Genomic DNA, 8948 nt, shown 5'->3' with positions numbered 1-8948 from the left:
GAGGTTTAAAGCGTTTTCCTCAGCCCCCACCCCCACCCCCAACCCCACACATAAAACAAAGCTAAAGAACAATAAAACATACATTTTACACATACTAAAAGTAAACAAAGAAGAAAAGGACGAGACAGATTGTTGGCGAGTCAGCCACTGCGGCGCCACCCGGTGGCATTTCTGGTCGAGACCCTTCTTCAGACTCCTTAGTCACCTATTCATTTTCTCCAGAGATGCTGCCTGACCGGCTGAATTACTCCAGCATTTTGTGTGTATCTTCAGCTATTTAATATGTTATGATTGTACCGTTTGGCCAGAACCTCAGGAGGCATATGGCATTTGGATCAGCTCTGAAGCTCTGCTGGAAAGGAAAATGAAAGAGTTAGTGCAAAGATTTCAGTGAATGAAGGTCATTGCTAATGATCTTGCGGCTGTTGGAAAACCCTGAGGAAAACCCAATGGGGAGAACGTACAAACTCCGTACAGACAACACCCGTAGTCAGGGTCAAACCCGGGTCTCTGGCGCTGTAAGGCAACAACACTACCGCTGCGCCACCGTGCCACCTGTTCGGGGTATTGTTAGAAATAACATCCAATAGTCCAGAAAATCTGCTGGTCCAGCATTAGCGCTTGTCAGCACTGGGCTTGTACTCGCTGGAGTTCAGAAGAATGAGGAGGGACCTCATTGAAACATACAGAATAGTGCAAGGCTTGGATAGAGTGGATGTGGAGAGGATGTTTCCACTAGTGGGAGAATCTCAGACTAGAAGTCATAGCTTCAGAATTAAAGGACATTCTTTAAGGAAGGAGATGAGGAGACATTTCTTTAGTCTGAGGGTGGTGAATCTGTGGAATTCTTTGCCACAGAAGGCTGTGGAGGCAAAGTCAGTGGATAGTTTTAAGGAGAGATCGATTCTTGATTAGTACAGGTGTCAGAGGTTATGGGGAGAAGACAGGAGAATGGGGTTGGGAGGGAAAGATAGATCAGCCATGATTGAATGACAGAGTGGACTTGATGGGCTGAATGGCCTAATTCAACTCCTATTTCTTATGGCCTTATGACCTTATTAACACAGTCCTGAAGCTCAAGTGTAGTCTAGCTAATTGTCCTATCCACAAGTAGGGTGAGGTACAGGCACCAATGAAAATCTTGCTTGCAGCATAGTATAGACAAATGTATGAAAACATAAATTATATATAAATTACATATCAATTCTATAAGATGGTGATAGGAAAAAAAGTCTGTGCAAGAAGCAAGATGCAGGATCATTAAAGTTTTACTCAATGTTCGTTTCTCAACCAACACATCTTTCCACATATTAACTGTTTCATGCTACCCATCATTGATTGTGGTGTGTAGACAAAAATGCTAGAGAAACACAGCGGGTGAGGCAGCATCTATGGAGCGGTGGAAATAGGTCATGTTGCGGGCCGAAACCCTTCTTCAGACTGATTCTTCAGACTGATGTGGGGGGGGGGGGGGGGGGGGGGGGGGGGGGGGGCATTTGTGGTGTGTTTGTATATTTCTCTATGAGAGGTAATATGAGATGTGATACAATACTGCATAGATATAAATAAACATTTTAATTGATGATGTGATAATTATTTCAGATATAATAGATCTGCAGTCAATTTGAATTTTCATTATCATTCAGAATTATCATGTGATTTAATTTAATTATCATACAAAAAAAATCATCAACATTTTGCTTAAGAATGAATTGAATAACATATTTTTAACTGAAATTGTATTTTATCGGAAATTAAGCGAATAGTGTGGTTTATTAATTAAATAGTTCTCAAAGTGACAAAATAACCAAGTTTGTATTAAACACATATATATTAAATTTGCATAGAATATATATAACTATGGGCAGAGATTTCTTATTCTCTTCCTATTCTATCAATATTTATGTTATGCTAACACGGTAAGAATGCATGCTTTGCTGTGCTTCATTTCATAACATTTATTGCAGAGAGCAACAAAAATTCAGCCAGTCACATAGTAGAAGTAATAATGACTCATTTAAACTTCTCAAGCGGCTAAGGAGTTTTATAATTGGTATAAATGACAAAACAATGATTTATCCAGCTGTGCCATGCATAAATATTTGACTGAGTACACAATCAATAACGCTTATATGCCCCAGTAGGCTGAATTCTGGAGAAATGGCAGGAATATTTAATGCATCAATAAAACACTGGGTAGAGTCAAATTGCCCAGACGCAGCACTCCTGCTCTTACTGGCATATGGAAACAATAATTCTGAAAACTTTACTCCAAGTTTTACTCATGGTTTCCAAGCTTTTTTAGTTAAGGATTGCTGTTTTGGCCACTATGGGAAGCACCGGAGCTGATGGCAATAGAAACAAAGATTACTTTCACTGATTTTAAGACATGGCTCTGGAAATATTCAAATGTTATAAAGCCCAGTCTATTATACCAATGGATCAGACTTGCATCTGAATCAGACACAAATATACCTACTACTGAGGCAGACAACGTTGAACTAGCCAACAAGAACAAAATATCACATGGAAGGTAGAGCAGAGAACAGTACAGCACAGGAATGCGTGTCTGTGCCAGTGATGATGCCAATTTTGATGATGGCCGTCATTTGCGCGCCATTTACGCGACCTCCAAAAATGTGGTTGTCGCGTTGTGACACACGGGTAGCATGTGGGTAGCGCGGGACGGGCGCATGGAGAGGCGTGGGGGAGTGTGGAGTTGTATCGCGCGGCGTTCCAGGATTTCATGCTGCACGAAATCCTCACGTGACGTATCGCATACGCATTGGTAACGCACGCTGACGCATTGGCGTCGCATACTGGCATCCCAACGTCTCACGTGTATCACGTGGTGACGCATGGTTACGTCGCCGTGCGTAACCATGCATCGCTGCGCACTGCAGGGTTTTCTAATGATGTCATGTGCACCAGACGGCATGATGAAGCGTGATTTACGCGCGACGTCACGCATAACGACGCGTCGGCCTAATTTACATATGACACATAAATGAGGCGCAAATGATGGGCAAGTGGGACAGGTCCTTTAGGCTATTCCTATCTGGCTGTTTATGGTCTTTCCTTCTTCATTCCCTGCGTGTTCGTGACCCTGTTTAAATACCTCTCCAATGTTGATGATGTATCTAGCTTCACCAACACTTCTACTAGGGTGTTCCAGGCATTTGGCATTTCCACGCTGGGAAAAAAAGGCTCTTACTCTGTACTCTATGTTTCCCATAATTTCATGAAGTCCCATCGTTATCCCTTAGCCTCCCCTGCTCAGTAGAAAATAATCCATATTTGTCCAACTGCCCCTTATAAATATGCTCCAATCAAGGCAACATCATGACAAATCTCTTTTGCACTCTCTCCAAAGTTTCCATATTCTTCTTTCAACGCAGTAACCAGAACTGCACATATTAGTCCAGAGTCAGAACAATGTGAGGTGTTGCATTTTCGTAAACAAACTAGAGCAGGACTTGGATGGTAAATGGAAGAGCTGTTAAGGGCCTGTCCCACTTACGCAAACTTTACAGGCACCCGTGATAGGTCGTGAGAGGTTGTGAGAGGTCTCCTATGGTCATGAGTGGTCTCCAAAGAGTTGTAGCGTCTTTCTGGTCAACGGTGAATTTTCAACGTTAAAATTTCGGCGACCGATCACGGGTCCCGGCAGTCGCCTGTAAAGGTCGCGTAAGTGGGACAGGCCCTTTAAGGGGCTGACCCACTTGGGCGACATAATCTGTGAGTTTAGAAGAGTGTCTTCAACCTTCAAACTTGCAGCATGGTCGACACATGGTCCTAGGAGGTCCTATGAGGTCGCTGGAAATCTCCTTCATGCTCGAGGGAAGTTCCCGAATACTCGTGGCCTCAGCAAGGTCGCGGAAAAATTTTCAGCATGTTGAAAAATTTTCCGCGAGTAAAATTTGGTCGGCATGGTTCTTTTGAACTCGTAGTGCTGTGGAATGGGGTCGCTATTTAGTTATAGGCAGTCGAGGGCAGCCGTAAGCAATCTCCTTTGCTGACCGGGCATTTTGATTGGCTCAGTGGAGTTTTCAGGAGCAAGGAAAACCGACCAGTAGGTAAAATGCTCGCTAAACTTTATGATCAATATAATTAAAAGTCTCATCTTGACCACTTCCTGTGTGCTGTATATTGATTTCAGAAAAAATGCTACCATATATCGCTATGAATTTTGGCCATCTTTCTCACAGTGAGCAGGCCCCGAGGATTTTTCCCATCGATTAGATTAGATTAGATTAGATTAGATTCGTTTATTGTCATTCAGACCTTTCGGTCTGAACAAAATTTTGTTTCCCTGCAGTCATACATATAATTAAAAAAATGGCAAAAACAAACAATCAACACAAATTTAACATCCACCACAGTGAGTTCACCAAACACCTCCTCACTGTGGTGGAAGGCAAAATCTTAAAGTCTCTGTCTCTTCCCTCTTTGTTCTCCCTCTGCGCCGAGGCGACGGCTCAAACTCCGCGGGTGGTCGCTGCCTCCGCCACAGCTTCCGGGCCGAGTCGGGTCTCTGCTACCGCTGCTGCTGCCACCGCCATATCTCCAGGGCCGAGTCGGGTCTCCGCTGCTGCTGTCGCCGCCACATCTCCAGGGCCGAGCCGGGTCTCCGCCGCCGCTGCCACTGCTGCCGCCTCTACAGCTTCGGGGCCGAGTCGGGTCTCCGCCGCCTCCGCCACAGCTCCAGGGCTGAGTTCAGTCTCCACCACTGCTGCCGCTGCTACAGCTCCGATGCCGCCAGCTCCGCCATTAGGCCTCGGCGCAGACGGAGACGGGGACGGGGAATACGACCGAAGAAAAAGTCGCATCCCCCGAAGGAAGAGACCAAAGCATGTTTCTCCCACCCACACACATATACAACTTAATAAAACAAAATTAACTAAAACATGACAAGGAACAAAACGAAAGAAAAAAAATGTAAAATAAAAGAGTTATGAACGTTTAAAAAACCTTGAGATCCTCTCGCTGTCAATCACCACGATGAAGGTAACGCCCCTTCTGGGGGGAGGGGGATGACTATAAAACCCCGGATGCCTGGACGTGACTCAGTCACTCTGCAAGATCGCGAGGGAGAGGCCACGACTGTCATTCTAAGCTGTGCATCAACAGAACTGTGAGTCTGCAATGTACTTGCTATAAATGATTTGTTAGCCCTCAATGAAAATGCCTTGAGATGTTTGGCCTGCTGCCCTGCCTGTGCTTGAAATTGCAAAGGTTTATTAGGTCCGACTGTGTTTGGAAGGAATAAATGCTTGATTAGATCCGACTGTGTTTGGATCAAAAGTCCCGTTCTTTTCGTGACTTCCGCTTAGTGGACAGGTCGCACTGCTTGCGTAATTTTGGGTGAGTGCAGTGGTCGCGCTGATTGAGTAATTTACGGTAAGTGCAGAGATCATGCTGATTGCGGAATTGCCGCTGACTGCGGAAGCCCCAAATTGGAGAGACCGTGCTCAGCCGTGTGAGTATTCAAGAGAGTTTCTGCCATATATATGTTGTGCGAGTCAGTGAGTGTATGTGTATGGGTTGAGTGAGTGTGTGAGTGTGTGTGCATTTGTGATTGTATGTGGGTGTGAATGTGTGTGTGAGTGTGTGAGTGTGTATCTTCGTGAGTGTGTGTGTGTGAGTGTGTCTCTGTGTGTATGTGAGTGTGTGTGTGTGTGTGTCTATGTGAGTGTGTATGTGTGTGTGTCTGTGAGTGTGTGTGTGTGTGTGTTTGTGTGTGCATGTATGTGAGTGTCTGTGTGTGTGTGTGTGTGTGTGTGGGTGTGTGTGTGTGTGTGTGTGTGTGTGTGTGTGTGTGTGTGTGTGTGTGTGTGTGTGTATGTGTGTGTGTGTGTGTATGTGAGTGTGTGTGTGTGTGTGTGTGTGTGTGTGTGTGTGTGAGTGAGTGAGTGAGTGTGTGTATGGTCTCAGTGACTGAGCTACCAGCCCAAGAATCCATTTGGCCCACAATGTCCATACTATCCATCTGGAAACCAGTCCCTTCGGGCCACAACACCATGCTAGTGCTCCAGAGAGCCCCCCCCCCCCCCCCCCCCCCCCCCCCCCCCCCCCCCCCCAGCAATATTGGAATTGATGGAGAGGTGGAATATTGCGTTGGGGGAACAGTCTTCCGGTGTGAAGCTGGGACCCAACGGGTCTAGAAGTCTAGTACTTCTTAAAAGTGTCTCCACTCCTTCTCCACTCCTTCTCCCCCCTTCTCCCCCCCTTTCTCTCTCCCCTTCTCCCCCCCTTCTACCCCCTTCTCACCCCTTGTCTCCTCTTCTCTCCCCTTCTCTCCCTTCCTCCTCTCTAAAGGACTTATCATTACTGTGCAGCTGTTTACCTTCCTCTTCATCGTGGGGTTGAATTTCAGACAGCACTCCCCTACTTGCCCTGGCCCCCGCGTTTGCGGTGTGTTTGTGTGTGTGGTCAATTGATCCAGCTCGGGGTTTCAACGGGGACGGTCGATCCAGCTCGAGCCTTTCCAGGCGAGTGCCCTCGAACTTGAAGGTCAAAGACAGTCTTCTTAACTCGTGGATTAGGTCGTCCAAGTGGGACAGCCCCTTAAGGAGTGCTATAGAACAGACAGACCGACGGATGCAGATCCATGAAAGTGGCAACAGAGGTAGACAGGCTGTCAGGATATTGAATGCAGAAGTCGGACTGGCATGTTGCAGCTTACGAGATGTTGGTAAGGGCACATTTGGACTATTGTGTTGAGCTCTGATCATCCTGCTATAGGAATGATGCTATTCAACAGGAAAGGGTGCAAGTAAGATTTACGTAAGTCACTGGATCTGGAGGTTTTGAGTTTTAAGGAGAGACTGGATAGGTCAGGACTTCTTTCTCTGGAGCAGACGAGGCTGAGGGGTGACCGTATAGAGGGCATAGTTAAGGTGAATAGTTCTTTCCCCAGCGTAGGGAGACTAAAATTAGAGGGCATATGTTTAAGGTAAGAGAGGAAAGATTTAAAAGGGACCTAAGGGGCAACCTTTTCACAGAGAGGGTTGTATGTACATGGAACAAGCTGTCAGAGGAAGTTATAGAGACAGATCCAATTCCAACATTTATAAGATACTTGGACGGGTACATGGATAAGAAAGGCTTGGAGGGAAATGGGTCAGGTGCAGTCCAATGGGACTAGCTTGGTTGACACCTTGGTTGGCATGGACTAGTTGGGCCAAAAGGCTTGTTTCTATGCTGTATAGCTTTATGACCCCATGACTTTGTTTCCTAGTCAAAGGTTTAGGCACGTTCACCATGACCTCTTAAACTTTATACTCAAAGATTCAACAATATTAAATCTGAAGAAGGGTTTCGGCCCGAAACGTTGCCTATTTCCTTCGCTCCATAGATGCTGCTGCACCCGCTGAGTTTCTCCAGCTTTTTTGTGTACCTTAAATTTAGTTTAGTTTAGTTTAGTTTAGAGATACATCATGAAAACAGGCTTGGTCTGTTTGAGTCTGAGTCTGCACCGACCAGCGATCCCTGTACATTTACACTCTGCTCTACTGACACTAGGGACAATTTACAATTACACCAAGCCAATTAACCTACAGACGTGAATGTGTTTGGAGTGTGGGAGGAAACTGGAGATCCTGGTGAAAACCCACGCAGGTTACGGGGAGAACGTACAAACTCTGTACAGACAGCACCCGTGGTCAGGATCAAACCCAGATCTCCGGAGTTGTAAGACAACAACTCTACCGCTGCTCCACCGTGCCTTGCCATGAATTGAAATGGGTTTGTTCTTTCTTCAGATGTGGACTATGAAAGAAGATTGGACTATTTTCAATTTATTTTCAATTAAGATTGAAAGTTTAGATATGACCTTTGATAGCCAGACCTGTGCCAGTTGCAGTACCAATGGTCGATCATAGGCCGACCAGCTGTAGTCCTCACTCTGTCTCACCAATTATTAAAGCTTTATTTCAGACACAGGTCCATATACACATCAAACAGTACAAAGAATTACAAAGATACATTAAGAAATTGCATATTAGCCTAAAATATATATAAGCTATTGCACCAATGCCATCTTAGCCTAGAAGTGAATCTATAGCAGCTTTTCAGAGGGCTGACTAAGGCTTCAATTATGTGGTTCTCTGACTTGTCCAGGCGACACATAAAACTAAACATCAGCTGTCTTAAGAGTGCCTCACAGGTTGGCACTCTAGTGGACACAAACAATTGACTGGCACTATGCCACCTAGGGACACGAAGTAGCAACCTCATTGCATCATTGTATGCTACCTTAAGCCTCTGCATACTCTTTTTCTTATACTTAGACCACAATTGAGCAGTATATAACGGTGTGATGTAGGTTCTGAACAGGGAACACTTCACATGGTCAGAGCACATATAAAACTTCCTTATAAGCATGTTGGCTTGAAGATAAATTTTACAGCGCTGTCTGCACCTTCAAACCTACAGTGATGTTGTTGATTTTTACCTGCCTTCACAAATAGTCCAATGAGTCATTTTTTTCAAGGGGAAATTAGGGAATTGGCTTCCATAATTTAGAACATGTTACACAATATAAAAAGACCATGCTGTTCAGGACTTCAATACAAGTGCTTTTTCACAGAAGTGGAATTCAGAAATTATCTTTGATAAGAGAGTAAGCAATTGGGGACATGGACATTTGCAGAGCATGATTGCTGGATTTTTGATGCATTAGTATTTCAAGATATGGGTCATGGATAAATGGTCCTGTGGAAATTATATGTTCCCACCTGAAATACAGCAGTTAGAGTGAAAGGTGGTAATTTGTGCCAAATGTACCAAAGATAGTGGAAAGTTTTTGTGCTGGGTGTTCACACAAACAACAATGTCATAAATAAATAAATAGATGATGGGATGATTCACATCGACATTGTGCTGCTGTATCTTCACAAACCATATACAATATGATAGAACTTTATTCATCCAAGGAGGGGAATTGA

The sequence above is a fragment of the Leucoraja erinacea genome, chromosome 15 (assembly GCF_028641065.1).
Source record: "Leucoraja erinacea ecotype New England chromosome 15, Leri_hhj_1, whole genome shotgun sequence".
NCBI classification, from domain to species: domain Eukaryota; kingdom Metazoa; phylum Chordata; class Chondrichthyes; order Rajiformes; family Rajidae; genus Leucoraja; species Leucoraja erinaceus.
Note: the sequence above shows the minus strand (reverse complement) of the source record.